Here is a 13,973-nt window from a genome sequence, read left to right as displayed (position 1 = left end):
TTAGAACTAATATTCACATGTATTATCATCTGTAAAGATGAACGATAAGATTATAAGCAACTCCATACTTTTCCTAATTTTTATAGTGTTTAGTTGTGTTTCCAAAATGAAATACTAATTTCATATTAAATATACAACAATTAAAGTTCATGATATTCGAAATCACAAAATGTAACACATAAAGGGCACCTCAAATATAAAGGCACTATAAACATATTCATAAGCTATAATTAATAGGCCCCACACATGTGTGGAATTTTATTGCCACTCATTACCTGGGTCACAGTAACGACTGGCACAGTAATCAGAAAAAATGACAAGACTATCATGAAAATCAACTTACACATTTCCCTAAACACAAAATAAAAGAAGCCAACTAAGATCTTTGATATTTAGGCCAGAGGTATGTAAAAGCAATGTACATAGGCATCGTTAATACTTGATGAAATGCGAACAAGAAAAACAAACAGGAAATGTTAACTTTGAAAAATGTGCTTTTAGTTCCTTCCCGATGCTATAATAATCTAAACGTTTAGCAGTGAATTGATAGTTTGCAAACATACTGGTCCCAATTCATAAAGTAACTTGCCTTTGCAAATCAAGCGAATTTGGGAAAATGACTTCAACAATTTCATTTTGTAATCACAAAATGTGAATTTGTGCCCTTAGACCTCTTTAGGGACGCATTACATTACTACAGTATGATGTAATGTTACATGGGACCGCTATCATGAATGGGGAACGCACTTTCCATGGCATGTATGTCTAAGAAAGATTTTGCCTGTTCATTAATCTGTGAGTTTGTGGGTCTCCGCCCATTTCCATCCTGGAAACAATTGGAGGTTTTCTTTAACTGGGAGCAGTAAATCTGTTTCCATGGTCGAAGTGGGCAACAAACGATTAAAAAATTGACATTGGTGTAGAAGAAGTGAATTCTCAATGGGAAAATAGTTGTTGTTGTTGTAACAAGCTTTATTTCGATATAGTTGATATCTTAAAAAGCGATACAGATAGATAAAAACATTAAAAGGTCAGTGCATGGATAATAAGCATACAGTTCATTGTACAAGTGGCATGGATGATATACATAAAAACAATCTAAAATAGATATTAAACAATGTACAAAAACCTGCTGGATCTAATACGCCATGCCCAACCCAGAAACTTTGCCAGGCCACATGCAAACAGGGGCCGAGGATCTGATTTTAAAATTAGTTTGTCTGCGGAAAAGAAGACAAGAAAGAAGTCAGCAAAATGCATTTTCCCTTGTTTGGAGATTTTCACACATGAAAACGGAATTCATAAAAGAATTCTATGACTATACCTGTGAAAACAGTATGTGAAGCCCAGCGAAACTCCTGATCACCATTGTGAAAATATACTTCAGATAAAGCATGAACATGTAGCTTGAATAATGCGGATATGTAAAACAGTGGGTATGCTTAACTTAAAGAAACAAAAACGAAAATGTGCCTTTCTCTTGCAAATTAAGTGCAACCTGTTTACCAAAGATTTTTTTTTTAGGAAGCATCCATTTCTATTTTAATTTCATGGTCAAGGTAAGCTAGGCCTCATTCCTTCTCTATTCTCTGTAGTTCCTTTGTTTGAACTTACTTTCTTAAATACATGTTTTGGCAGAATGTGCCACGTGCAGTATTAAATAAAAAATTCACGTTAGCCTTAAAAAACATGTCATCCTCGTAGAATGTGCTGATTCAGATAAATGTTTTCTTTGCTTCCTGAGCTACATGTTCTCATCGCTCTTTAGCTGTAACGTCTTCTTAATGATGAATAATAAACAGAATATTAAAACAATAAGAATATACAAAGAAATATGAAACCCATGATGCACAACGATAGACGTTGTAAATGGAATGTTTCTGCTTTAGATTAGTTCATTGTCACACACTGGAGTTCTGAATAGCTTATTGAGTAAGCTGTAGGGTTCTCGTGGGAACTCAATTTGATAACTAACGCACATAGGAAATTGCAACTTAGTATGCCGCTTGAAGATAATGCTAGCTGTTCTCGTATGTTACTGTGGGAATGACAAAGGATGCAACAGACCAAATCCTTTCACCATTGGTTAAAAATGACATAGCACCGAAGATGAAGGATACATACGTTTTTGCGTTTAATATACTTGTTCCTAGTTAGGGTACTTCAGAATCTCTTCCACCACCCTTTCCTTAGACACGTGCTGAGAGCTTTATGCTGATCAGACTGGTACAGGCTAATTGCTCTGTGACTATCCTTTTGCCTTTTTACGCTGTGAGCTACTGCTGATTTGGATATTAAATTCTTTTTTAGACTACAGCTTTTGCTGTGACACTCTTGATTGAGATAAGAGGTTTCCAGGACTACTCTTCATGAGAGGTCCAACTAATTTCTAAATACTATTTCGAAAGGTTTCTTAAAATTCTCGATCTTTTCCAAAGAACTCTTCATGGGTTCTGATAGATTAGGATCTATTAGAGTCAGCCACGGCCCGTGGAGGGAGTTTCGGTGGGGCGGAGAGGCGGGGCGGGGCGGTGCTAAAAACTGGAGTATGGATAATTGAAGGTAAGTAAACAATGTATTTTATAAAACAAATTTGGTAGCGCGCCCTGCATCACAAAATGCGATGCAGGGTGTGCTACAAAATTCGTTTTACTTATTAAATTGTTTACTTACCTTCAATTATCCATACTCCAGTTTTTAGCACCCCCCACCCTGCACCTCCTCCGCCCCGCCTCTCCGCCCCACCGAAACTCCCTCCACGGGCAGTGGCTGATTAGAGTAGAGCTGGGATTTAGGTAAATTTCCTTTCTGGAACATGCTGTAATATTTTCCTGTTGATTGCTAACTTTTTGCTAACTTTTATTTATCTTAATATTTCTGTGAACTGATTTAACTAATTTGAAGTTTAATAAAGAAATTAAAACTCAAACCACTAAACTCAAAAAGATAAAAAAAGCTTTTAAAATCCATTTAAACTCTCATTATTTTCTGAACATAATAAGTAGTGTGAAATTTGACATTGGTTTATTCTCCATTCTAAAACGGTGGCAAAGATCCAGTTGACCTGAAGAAGAACAAGGTGTGGAGTTGAAGACAACGGTTGTAAGTCTAGAGCTGAACTATTTTAAACTATTCACGTGCCAGGACTTCAAACTTAGAAGGCAACCTACATCAGTTCATTTATATTACAAATCCAGTTCAGAAGGTCCACGGGCAATCAGAGGGTTTTGGTCTCAAAAGTAACAACAGGGGTATTTCGCCACTAGGGTCCATGGGGCCCTCATTCTGCAGATGCCCAATTTGGGAGCTAAGCACACCTTTTTAGCACTAGACTCTCGAGATATTGAGGCAGAGGAGTACAAGACTTACTCAGGAGAGGTGCTATGGACTATAGACTCAGAACTCACAATGCAACAAACAACACTTACTAAATCACTCTCCATCCAGGGCTTCTCCTATGCAAAGCAAAACTAATTTATTATGCAAACTACTAAATACTATCACAAATGAACAAACATTTACAGAACCCATTACCCCTAAAAAACAGCCTCATGTGAATCTAGAAAAATATGAGGAGTGTATTAATAAAAATGTAGGGCTACTGACTTTGTCAAGGTGTCACCATAATAATAAAATGAAAATTCATCAACCACAAGAAAATTCACCATTGATACATTTTCAAACCACTTTCCATTAACACCAAAAATATGTAGTGTCTTCATTTTCATGTTGCACCTATCAGTATGGTATTCAATTAAAGAAAATGCCAGTGCTTAAGCCAATCGACTGCCATACTTTTCGAACAAAAGCCGAAGGTCTAGAAGTGCTTGCTTTTACTCAGAAAGTCTCTCTGAATCTCTCTTTCTGTGACTGGGAACCATAAGGTGGCAGCCAACAATTTATTTTGGGGGCTTGCCGTTCTTCTGATAGACCCCCTCCCCCAAACGTAACAGAAACTCTACTGGTGGTGCATTTACTCTTCTGGGGATCTACCACAACAGATATACAAAATGTATATCCCTAGTTGCTTGCTATACAACCTGCTACAACCCTCCTTGAGTCATCCACCATGGGGCAGTACATTTTTATGGTCTGGGTTGATAGCAGAGCTGTTGACAGACAAATATGTATGCAGCACTAAAGAGGTGTTTTGGCTCTGCCCACATGTTGGGAGTCAGGAATACATGTTTTGATTGGGAAGAAGGTGTGTGATTCCACAAAAAGGTCTGTGCCCTCTACACAGCTGTGATAATTATATTTATTTATCCAGCTGCCTAAGCTTGAACATTTAGGGGCACACACATGACACTGGAATGCAATTAAAATGTCTTAAATAACTAGAAAAAGTATGTTGTTTTTCTCTGGCAGCAGCACAAATAGGAGAAGGGCAGCCTCTAACCTACATGGAATTTTAGGTCCGGCTTGACAGAACAACTGTCACCAGACCTTTTAACCTACACCAATATTACTCTACAGTTATTTGCTTACACACAACTACATATATATTCCCATGCTAATTACTTGTAATGCTTCACATTTCTGTACAACATTCCTTTAAAGGCAGACCTATTGGTATTGCTGATGCATGTTTCTTTTTCAAAGTGCCCACTGGCTGGGTCACTTTTCTTGTTTCTTTTTCTTCACAAAGTAGCCACTGGCATTTCATTTTTCTTCTAATGAGGGCCTCTGCCCCTTTTTGGGATCATCTGCATCTCCCACATGTGATCCTAGGGCAACCTGGTTCACTACTACACACTGAAAACCTGTTAAGCTATGACCACATTCCACATCAAAGTTATGCATTATTTTCAATTTCCACTTCAACCATGTGACTAAAGCATCCAATTATTGAAATGCTACTGTTTGAGAATCTTTTTTACATTAAGGAGCATCAAGCAGCCACTAAAACGTACAACACAAGTCCTTGAACCCCAAACCCCTTGAACAAAAGCCCTAACTCCATAAACACCCAGGCTCATATTTATAAAGCTTTTGCACCACCCTTGCGCCACTCAAGGGGACGCAAAGGTGATAAAAAACCTAAATGAGATTTATCAAGCCACACAAGGCCACCTTGCGTGGCACTGCATGGCTTGATAATCGAGAATAATGCAAGGCAGTGCATTGCGCTGTGGCAGGTGGGCATGCCAAGGGTGGAGTGTGGGTATTATCACACATCCAAGCAAGCATTATGACACATTTACAGATTTACCACCACTGGTAGACCTGGGAACTTGTCAGAATTGTACGCCTCTCCATATGAGGAACAATGAGGAGAAATATCTTTATTTCTTGACGTTGTTTCCTTTTTCTAAGTGTGCTGTATTCTACAACGCACTTAGAAAGAGCAATATGCCTTTGAGAATTGTGTTTTTGCTGGAGGGTGCCTCTTCCAGCACAAAAACAACCTTGTCTACAATGCAGGTACCCTTGTTTGTGTGCCAGTGTGGACAGAGAGCAGGAATGCTCCATATAATGCTAGTTAAGGCACATTCCTGTCCTCTCCCTAGCACTCAATACAACGCAGCAAGGCAGCTTCCTGTGTTACGTGAATATTTTATAAAAATGTGCCCAAGTCTTTGGGTAAACACTCTCCTGAGATCATTCTTTCTCTGCCCGAGGAGAGTTATGGTGGCAGGATTATTGGCCCCAGGGAAGATCCACGTCCTCACACTAGTCACAGCAATGGCCCAGGAAGCTCCCCAGTGGCAAGGGTGATCATTTTACGGATCGCTCACCTCTAATGGGGATAACTGTTTAGATGAGCATGTCACTACTCAATGTACCCTGGGTAACCCATTGCATACAGGCTCCCAGAAGGAATCATTTGGAAAAAGCCAACTGGAGTCTATGGATTGTGAACCCAGCAGCCTACAGAGTGCATGGGATCCACTAGGAATGCAGAAGGGGGGGGGGGGGCTGCATATGAGTGGCAATCATAACTTCAGTCTTAACTTTAGAGCATCATGGCCTATCAAAGTTTTTGCTGCTTTTCGCAGCAACTGAGGAGCAGCCTAGAGTCTCTTTTTCTGTCTGGGCTCCTGGAAATCTCTGTGGCCTTAAGTCTCCCTTCAGTCGCAACCCATGACCAATAACACAGTTTGCTCTGTCTGCCTGGATTCCCCAGGGCTATTTTGGAATTACAAATATCCAATTAAAAACTAAGCAAACACACAATTTTTTGGATTCAATCCTGTATATTCATTATTTTATAAATCATTAGTTATATAAACCACACTGATGTACATATACTTAAGGGGTTGTCCTAAACAAAATTCAACAAAAGCATACAATTGACTTACACGTGATTAAGTGAATAGAAGTGAAACAGTGACATTTACTACAATTCACAAATAAACATACATAATGACAATTAAAAAAAAGTCCAAAAATCACAGTACATTGGTTACAACCCTATTGCAATTTTCTGGTTGTGGTTGAAACTTAGTAGGGACTACGTCGACGTTTCAACCCTATGTTACGGTGCTTGTTTTTTCGCAACCAGCTCGTGAAGTGAATGACCCCTGAGGAGTGAATATTGTCGGCTGACAGATCCTCCTACCCTCGTCTCAGAAATAGTCACAGGTCTTTGATCCCTACAGGTTGTCCAGTTGTATTTTTAGTCCTGATGAAGACCCGAGCTGGTTGCGAAAAAACAAGCACCAAACATAGGGTCGAAACGTCGACGTAGTCCTGCCCATCAGTCCCTACTAAGTTTCAACCACAACCAGAAAACTGCAATAGGGTTGTAACCAATGTACTGTGATTTCTGGACTGGTTTTTTAATTGTCATTATGTATGTTTATTTGTGAATTGTAGTAAATGTCACTGTTTCACTTCTATTCACTTAATCACGTGTAAGTCAATTGTATGCTTTTGTTGAATTTTGTTTAGGACAACCCCTTAAGTACATGTACATCAGTGTCGTTTCTATAACTAATGATTTATAAAATAATGAATATACAGGATTGAATCCAAAAAATGGTGTGTTTGCTTAGTTTTTAATTGGATATTTGTAATTCCAAAACAACACTGCAAATATTATCTGTCTTAAGGACAAACAAAACAATTGTTTTTCTTCCCAACAGAACCATTGTTGCATATATAAACTTAGAACCCAGGTTCTGAGGGTTACAGGGCCACCCCATTATAACTAATGGATTCCCCAGGCCTGCAACGTCGTGCAACTTACTGTATGTCCAGCAGAATTCTAGGGGTTCCCGCAAAAGGATCAGTATACAGAACACCAATGGAAACCTATTCCACAGCCAGTCCACCCTCAGCTGTCTCTGAGATGGAGTGGTTTCAACAGCTTGCAACAGAGTCTATAGAAGCAATGATTAAAATAAATATTCATTTACGATATGTAAAGCACAACATATCACCCCAAAGGGTATCCAGGCGCTGACGGCATCAGGGATATTAAGTGATCTATTGCCCTGAGTCACATGATGCTGAGCTGAACTGCCGGCGGTGATCGAACCGTGGACCCCACGCTCCACAGTCAGCCGCTCTGGCAAACATGCAGCCGCTCCAGGCAGTTTTTCATCAGTAAGCTTTTCTGTCCTTCTCCCTCTGTAGTTCTTCTTTCTCTCAAAATCTCTCCATTGTGTCAGGGTGAAAAGTGGAGGTAGAGAGTTCTAGGAGGTGGATGTCTCTTCCCAATCCAAGAGTGCCAACTCACCACTCCACCTCTTTGGTTAAATCAAGTGGTTGTCTGCAAGGGCTCTCCCTGGCCTTTGCTCTTCCCCTAACTGATACTGCACAACTCATTTCTACCTCCAAGATTGCAAAAGTAGCCCCTAGCATGACTGGTCCCAGAGGTCTGGCTGTTTCCCCCATGTCTATGTGGGAAAAGCAGGCCCAGGCTTGCCAGTGGAGTGTCAGTTAATCACCATATGTAGATTTCCTCTGCATCGTCTTTTTCTGTTAGGAGGTTAATTGATGCTCCAAATGGGCCTATTGCTGAGGAATAACTTTGATCTACCTGCTAGCCAGCTGAATAATTACCTTTGTCTAGCAGAGTAGATCAAAGTCGGAATCTTATTAAGGGCTGACTCATGAAAATACTTCAAAAACCAAAGTATGTGAAGGAGCATACATAAGACCAAATAAATATATTATTTGCACTGAGGTACTTTTTAACATTAGGAAAGTGGTGTGGGTCTTTCCTTTATTTTGAGCCAATCCACTATTAATATTCGGAGTGTAGTAAAGCACCACAAACTTACAGTAAAGCACTACAGACTCACACACTTGAAATGAAAGGGGCCTTTTTGTTTTTGGATGCCCAGTTGAATTATAAGGCCTGCACAGACCATAACCATTTTATTCACTGTCCCTTTTGCGACAGGCTACCTGGGTCAGTTAGACATTAGTCTTATTGACTCACATGTAACCATCAAAGAGCCTCTTACCCCAGCTGCTCAACACCAGACCTTACTTTAATAGGCTTACAGTGACTGAGACTCAATTAGTGAGATGCACAGCAGAGGTTCGAAATCCGGGTGATTCAAAATAAAAAAAAACATAGGAGGGGTTAAACGTGTCATAAGTTATAGACACTTTTAGAACGGGCACATTGTTAACAGTATAACTTTATTTCAAAATTCATAAAGCTCAGAAGAGCAAAAGACATGCCTTGAAAAAATAATCCTTTGAAAAGAAGTGCAAACAAAATAAACATGACACAATTCTTATGGTTGCTGGAAGTCTGCTTATTTATGCAATGTTCTGAGTGACTGAAATTTGTCAAAGGCAATGAAAAATCAGTTGAATAAGGAATGAAACATTAAGTAAGGTGGCTGCAGCGCGGTTAAGCTCTTACTCTCTACAAAAGAGGTTGTTACAACAATGGTCTTTTACAGTCGTCCTTTTATAATGTGTCAGGGCTGCCATCATTCTGCCCGCCCTTCGCTCCTATACGAAATTTGATCTATCCTCTTGGGATTTGTGTCACTTAATTGTACATTGGGCTCACTGCCATATTTGAATACTACACTAAGCATGTAAAGTTCTTTGATTGCCAAATCCACTTGTAATCTAGTACCCACATGCTTTTTGTGAGGGCTCCAACTCTCAATTGCTCAGACACTCATAGAACCACTCGGTAGTCCACTCCAAGTAGCTACGTCTCTCTGCTTTATGCATCCGTCTACTATGACCTAGCAAGAGTCAGGGTAACTGTTTCAGAAAACCATTCTTTGATCAAAAGATGCATTTGATATCACAAATCCACACTGCAATCCATTCCAAGTATCCACATGTCTTTTGGCTTAGTGCTCCCACCCAACTCTGACGTAGTAAGACTCTAAAAGAAAACATACTTTGATGAGCAGGTGTACCTCTTCAAGTATAACGTGAGGTGTCATGACAGCCTCCTTTCAAGGACATTTTCCAAAATTCCTCCCTAGCGTCTGAGGGTATATTTCTTGAACCACTGTTGCTAAATGTCGAACATCTTCTTTAGAAGCTCGTTCCCTGGCATGATCCTCTAGACCATATGTAGCACAAAAAATTCTGAGACAGCGAAAGAGTAGTGTAAGAAATTCATAAACTGGTTGACTTGAGTGTGAGCCCTGGTCAAGCAGCAATCACAATCCTTGTCAGGGTAAGGCACAAGGAAACCCCAGATTAACCTGTGCTCATCCATCTGGTAGCTTGGTACAGAGTAGTCAAGCTTAACTTACATGCAGTGTGTAAAGTTTTTTGTGCAACACTTGAAACAGTAAGACAGTGACAACACACCACAAAAAGATCCTACACCAGTTTAGAAACATAGAGCAAAATGTAGTAAATAAAACAAGACCAAAACATGAAAAATCCACTCAGCAGAACTGAAGATATGATTTTCTAAAGATTTTAGGTTAAAATAGCGTCTGAAAGCATAAAGGGCCAACCGGGGATATCTGGTCATGCTGGACCAGGCCAAAATCTCACTTTCAGGAGGTGGTTTGGATACAGTCACCAGGTTAGATCCGTTGAAGTTTTGCATTCTCAAGTTCGTACCAAGCGTCCTGTTTGCATTGAAAAGGACTGTGGGGAGCATGTTGAGCATCACGGGAGGCTGTCATGGGTGAGCACTGCTAGAGTTTGGTGGTACCCCCTGAGTGGTTGATTCTGCAGTGTGAAGAGTGGGGCTGATGGAGCTTTGCCCTGATTTGCGGTGCGGTCTTGGTGTGAACGGGTCCGTCCGCGGCCGCATAGAGACCATAAGATTTATTCCAGCACCCCTGACCCACTCCAAGGGTCTAGGACCTGAGAGGCACCACTTGAGGGTAAGGAACCCACTGCAGTGGGCCCAGGGGCTCAGATCAGGAGGCCAGCAGACTAGCCCTTGGAGTAATTCTGGGGTCCTGGGTTCAAAATGAAGTTGCAGGTCCAGTTCTTCCTCTCCAGGCAAGAGGGCAGCAGGTGGCAGGTCAGCCCAGCAGGGTAACAGTTGCTTCAGAGCAGCAGTCCTTCCAACAGCATAGCAGTCCTTCCTCCTAGCAGACTTTCCACAGGTCTAGAGGTGTACTAAGGAGTTGGTGTCTGAGGTCTAACATTTACACCCAGTTATGTCTTTGAAGTGGGGTAGCAAATTCTAGAGGTTTCCCATTGAAGTCCCCAGGCATCCCGTCTCTCCTGTCATGGCTCCAGACTAACTACAGAGGGTATACTGCCTTTTGTGTGGAGGCAAGACACAGCCTATTCATGTGTTAGTGAGGCTGTGCCTAGCTCTTACCTCCCATTCTGCCAGAGATGGCCTATCCAGGCACACCTAAGCTCTCTATTGTGTGTGCCCGTCTAGGAGGAAACCACAAAGCTCAACTGTCAGCCACACCAAGTCATGTGACCCAGGTACAGGCTACAGGCACTCAATAGGTAAGGCAGGAAAAGGCCAACTTTCTTAAAGAGTATCCTATGAGGAACGTGAATTGTGCACCAATCTAACGCACTGCTGAAAGACGGATTTTTCTGATCAATAAACTACTCTTTCCGATGTTGAACAATACTTATCAAAGGTATACCAATAGTTGTCCTACTTATAATTTCTCTGTTAATCCAAACATTTATGAGATCACAATGGAGACAGCGTTATACCACAAGGATTTTTTATTCCACAATTTCAAATGAACACTGCGTGCCCATCCAGGTCTTCTACAGCATCACGCCCATAAAAGCGGGCTCAAGTGATTACACCCAATGCATTTCGAGCCCTTATGGCTTTCGTCAGGGGGTCACTGAAACAAACTGGGCTGTGGTAGGGTTGAGGGCTCAGGAGGTTGAGCTGTTTTTCTCGCTTTGTTTCAGTGACCCCATGACGAAGAGCCATAAGGGCTCGAAATGCATTGGGTGTAATCACTTGAGCCCACTTTGATGAAGTATTCATTTGGGCGTGATGCTGTAGAAGGCCTGGATGGGCAAGCAGTATTCATTTGAAATTGTGGAATAAAAATCCTTGTGGAATAACGCTTTCACTGTTGTGATCTCATAAATGTTTGGATTAACAGAGAAATTATAAGTAGGATAATTATTGGTATACCTTTGATAAGGATTGGTCAACATCGCAAAGAGTAGTTTATTGATCGGAAAAATCCGTCGTTCAGCAGTGTGACAGATTGGTGTGCAATTCGTGTGCCTCCTAGGATACTCTTGTTTGGAGCTGTGACTAATGGGACGTTTCGCAGCATCTTCTCATACGCAACATATAGGGAATTTATTTAAGAATCACTGATAGAGTTTTAAGGGAAGGAGTGCATCCTTACGAATTCCGTTTTTGCATTGCAATAGTAACTTTCTTAAAGTGGCATTTTCAAAATTGTAATTAAAAATCTGACTTCACCATAATGTAGGCATTCTCCTTACAATTCCAAAGACACCAAACATGTAGTGTTCACCTGGTCCCATTTGGAAATTATACTTATAAAATGTAATAAGGCAACTCCAATGTTACCCTGTGGGAGAGGTATGCCTGGCATTAGTGAAAGAGGAATTTGTTTTTTTTGCCACCAGGACATGTAAAACTCAAAAGTATATGCCAAACGTTTTACATGCCCTGCCCTCTGGGCTGTCCAGGGCCTACCTTAGGCATGACTTATATGTATTAAAATGGAATGTTTGGGCCTGGACAAAGGTTTACTTTGCCAGTTTGAAAATGGCAGTTTAAAACTGCACACCTAGGCTCTGCAATGGCAGGCCGGAGACATGTTTAAAGAACTATTTAAGTGGGTGGCACAACCAGTGCTGCAGGCCCACTAGTAGCATTTAATTTACATATCGTGAACCCATGTAGCACCACTTTTCTGTGGACGTACAAGTAAACTAAATGTGGCAAATAGGTATAAGTCAATTCAACACATTTTGAGGAGAGAACACAAACACTTTAGCACTGTTTAACAGTGATAAAGTGCACAGAATTTAAAGGTCAACAAAAACGAATTCAGCAACACAGTGGAGGGTAAAGGTAAAACGTTTGAGGTGGGCCTGCAGAGAGGGCCAGTTCCAACATTAATTATTTACATAATGTATGAATTATCTATGGGCACATATATGCTAAAGGATTACTGGTATAGTTCATCCAAGTGAAAATATGATTTCACAAAGTATTTGGGGCCACATGCATCAACCTAAAAGCCGGTCGCAAGCGACCTATAGTTTTGCATTTAGGATGCATCATCCCAAATGCAAAAATCGCAATTTAAGTAATTGCAAAAATTGTGATTTCTTAAATTGCGATTGCATTTAAAGAATCGCAAATTGCGATTCCTTAAATGCAATGCATTAACCAAAAAAAAATTGCGATTTGACAACTAGGAATCGCAAATTACCGTCAATCTCAAGTTGATAGTAATTTGCGATTTCTTTGAAAAATGCACTAAAGTGCATTTTTCAAAGTCCCATGTTACACACACACATCCCCTTGGGGATGTGTGTGCGCAACATGTGGTAAAAAGGACATTTCAGGGGTGCAACAGGGTGTCCCTTTGGCACACTTGCACCCTTGAAATTGCATGCGCAATTTGCGAGTACCTATTGGGTACTCCCAAATTGCGAATGCATTTCCCAATCATTCCTTTGGAACTCTAGGCCCATAGGAATGAATGGGAAGCCATTCCTTATTTGCGACTCACAATTTGCGAGTCACAATTAAGGAATGTGTACTACATGCATAGGCAATTGCGATTCTATAAATGCGAATCCTTAAAAATCGCAATTATGTAAATGTAAATGTATGAAACTTATATAGCGCAGGACTTACCCTGGGGCATCTCCGCGCTTGCTTAGGGAACCCGTCCTGGTATTCCCCTGTGAGATAACCCTGGAAGGGTATCCACAAGGTGAAAGCCAGAGATCCCGCCGCGAAGGGCCAATGTGGAGATTAAGCAAGCTATTGCCCAGAGTCGCAGAGTGTGAACCCGTGAGTCGAGAAGGCACCGGAGCGAGAATTATCGAGTCCATGGGAATATTGAGCCCAAGACCCGCCGAGGCGGGGAATTGAACCCTGGTCCAGGGCCGAAACTCAAGCTCCAGGTCTGCCGCCTCTAACCCCTGAGCCACAATTATAGAGTCGCAATTGCCTATTTTGATGCATGTGCACTTGTGCGGTTCTAATATATATTTTGAGAGTTTCTTTTACAAGCTAAACAACAGGGTATGTTTATTGAGTGCACGTTGCTGCAGTTCATGAGATAGATACATTTAAAATGTGTATTTCTCATTGGCTTTTGAAAGACTGTGTTTTAGCAAAGATTTCCAATGAGACTAACTTAGATTCCTATAATCAGGTCTCAAATGGCAGAGGATGCTATTCAAGAAGCTTAAGCAGCATTGCTTTAAATGACTTTTCGAGGAGAACCTGTGAGAGAGAGAGAACATTTACTGGAGTCAGTGACAGATGCAAATGGAAAGCATTGCACATTCGAAAAGAGATTTTTCTTTTTTTTTTTTATTCAAATCTTTTTTATTGAAGAACAAAGATGAAAATAAAA

This window comes from Lissotriton vulgaris, chromosome 6 (genome assembly GCF_964263255.1).
Source record: "Lissotriton vulgaris chromosome 6, aLisVul1.2, whole genome shotgun sequence".
Classification (NCBI taxonomy): Eukaryota; Metazoa; Chordata; class Amphibia; order Caudata; family Salamandridae; genus Lissotriton; species Lissotriton vulgaris.
The sequence above is the reverse complement of the archived record's forward strand: the minus strand, read 5'-3'. Positions refer to the sequence as shown.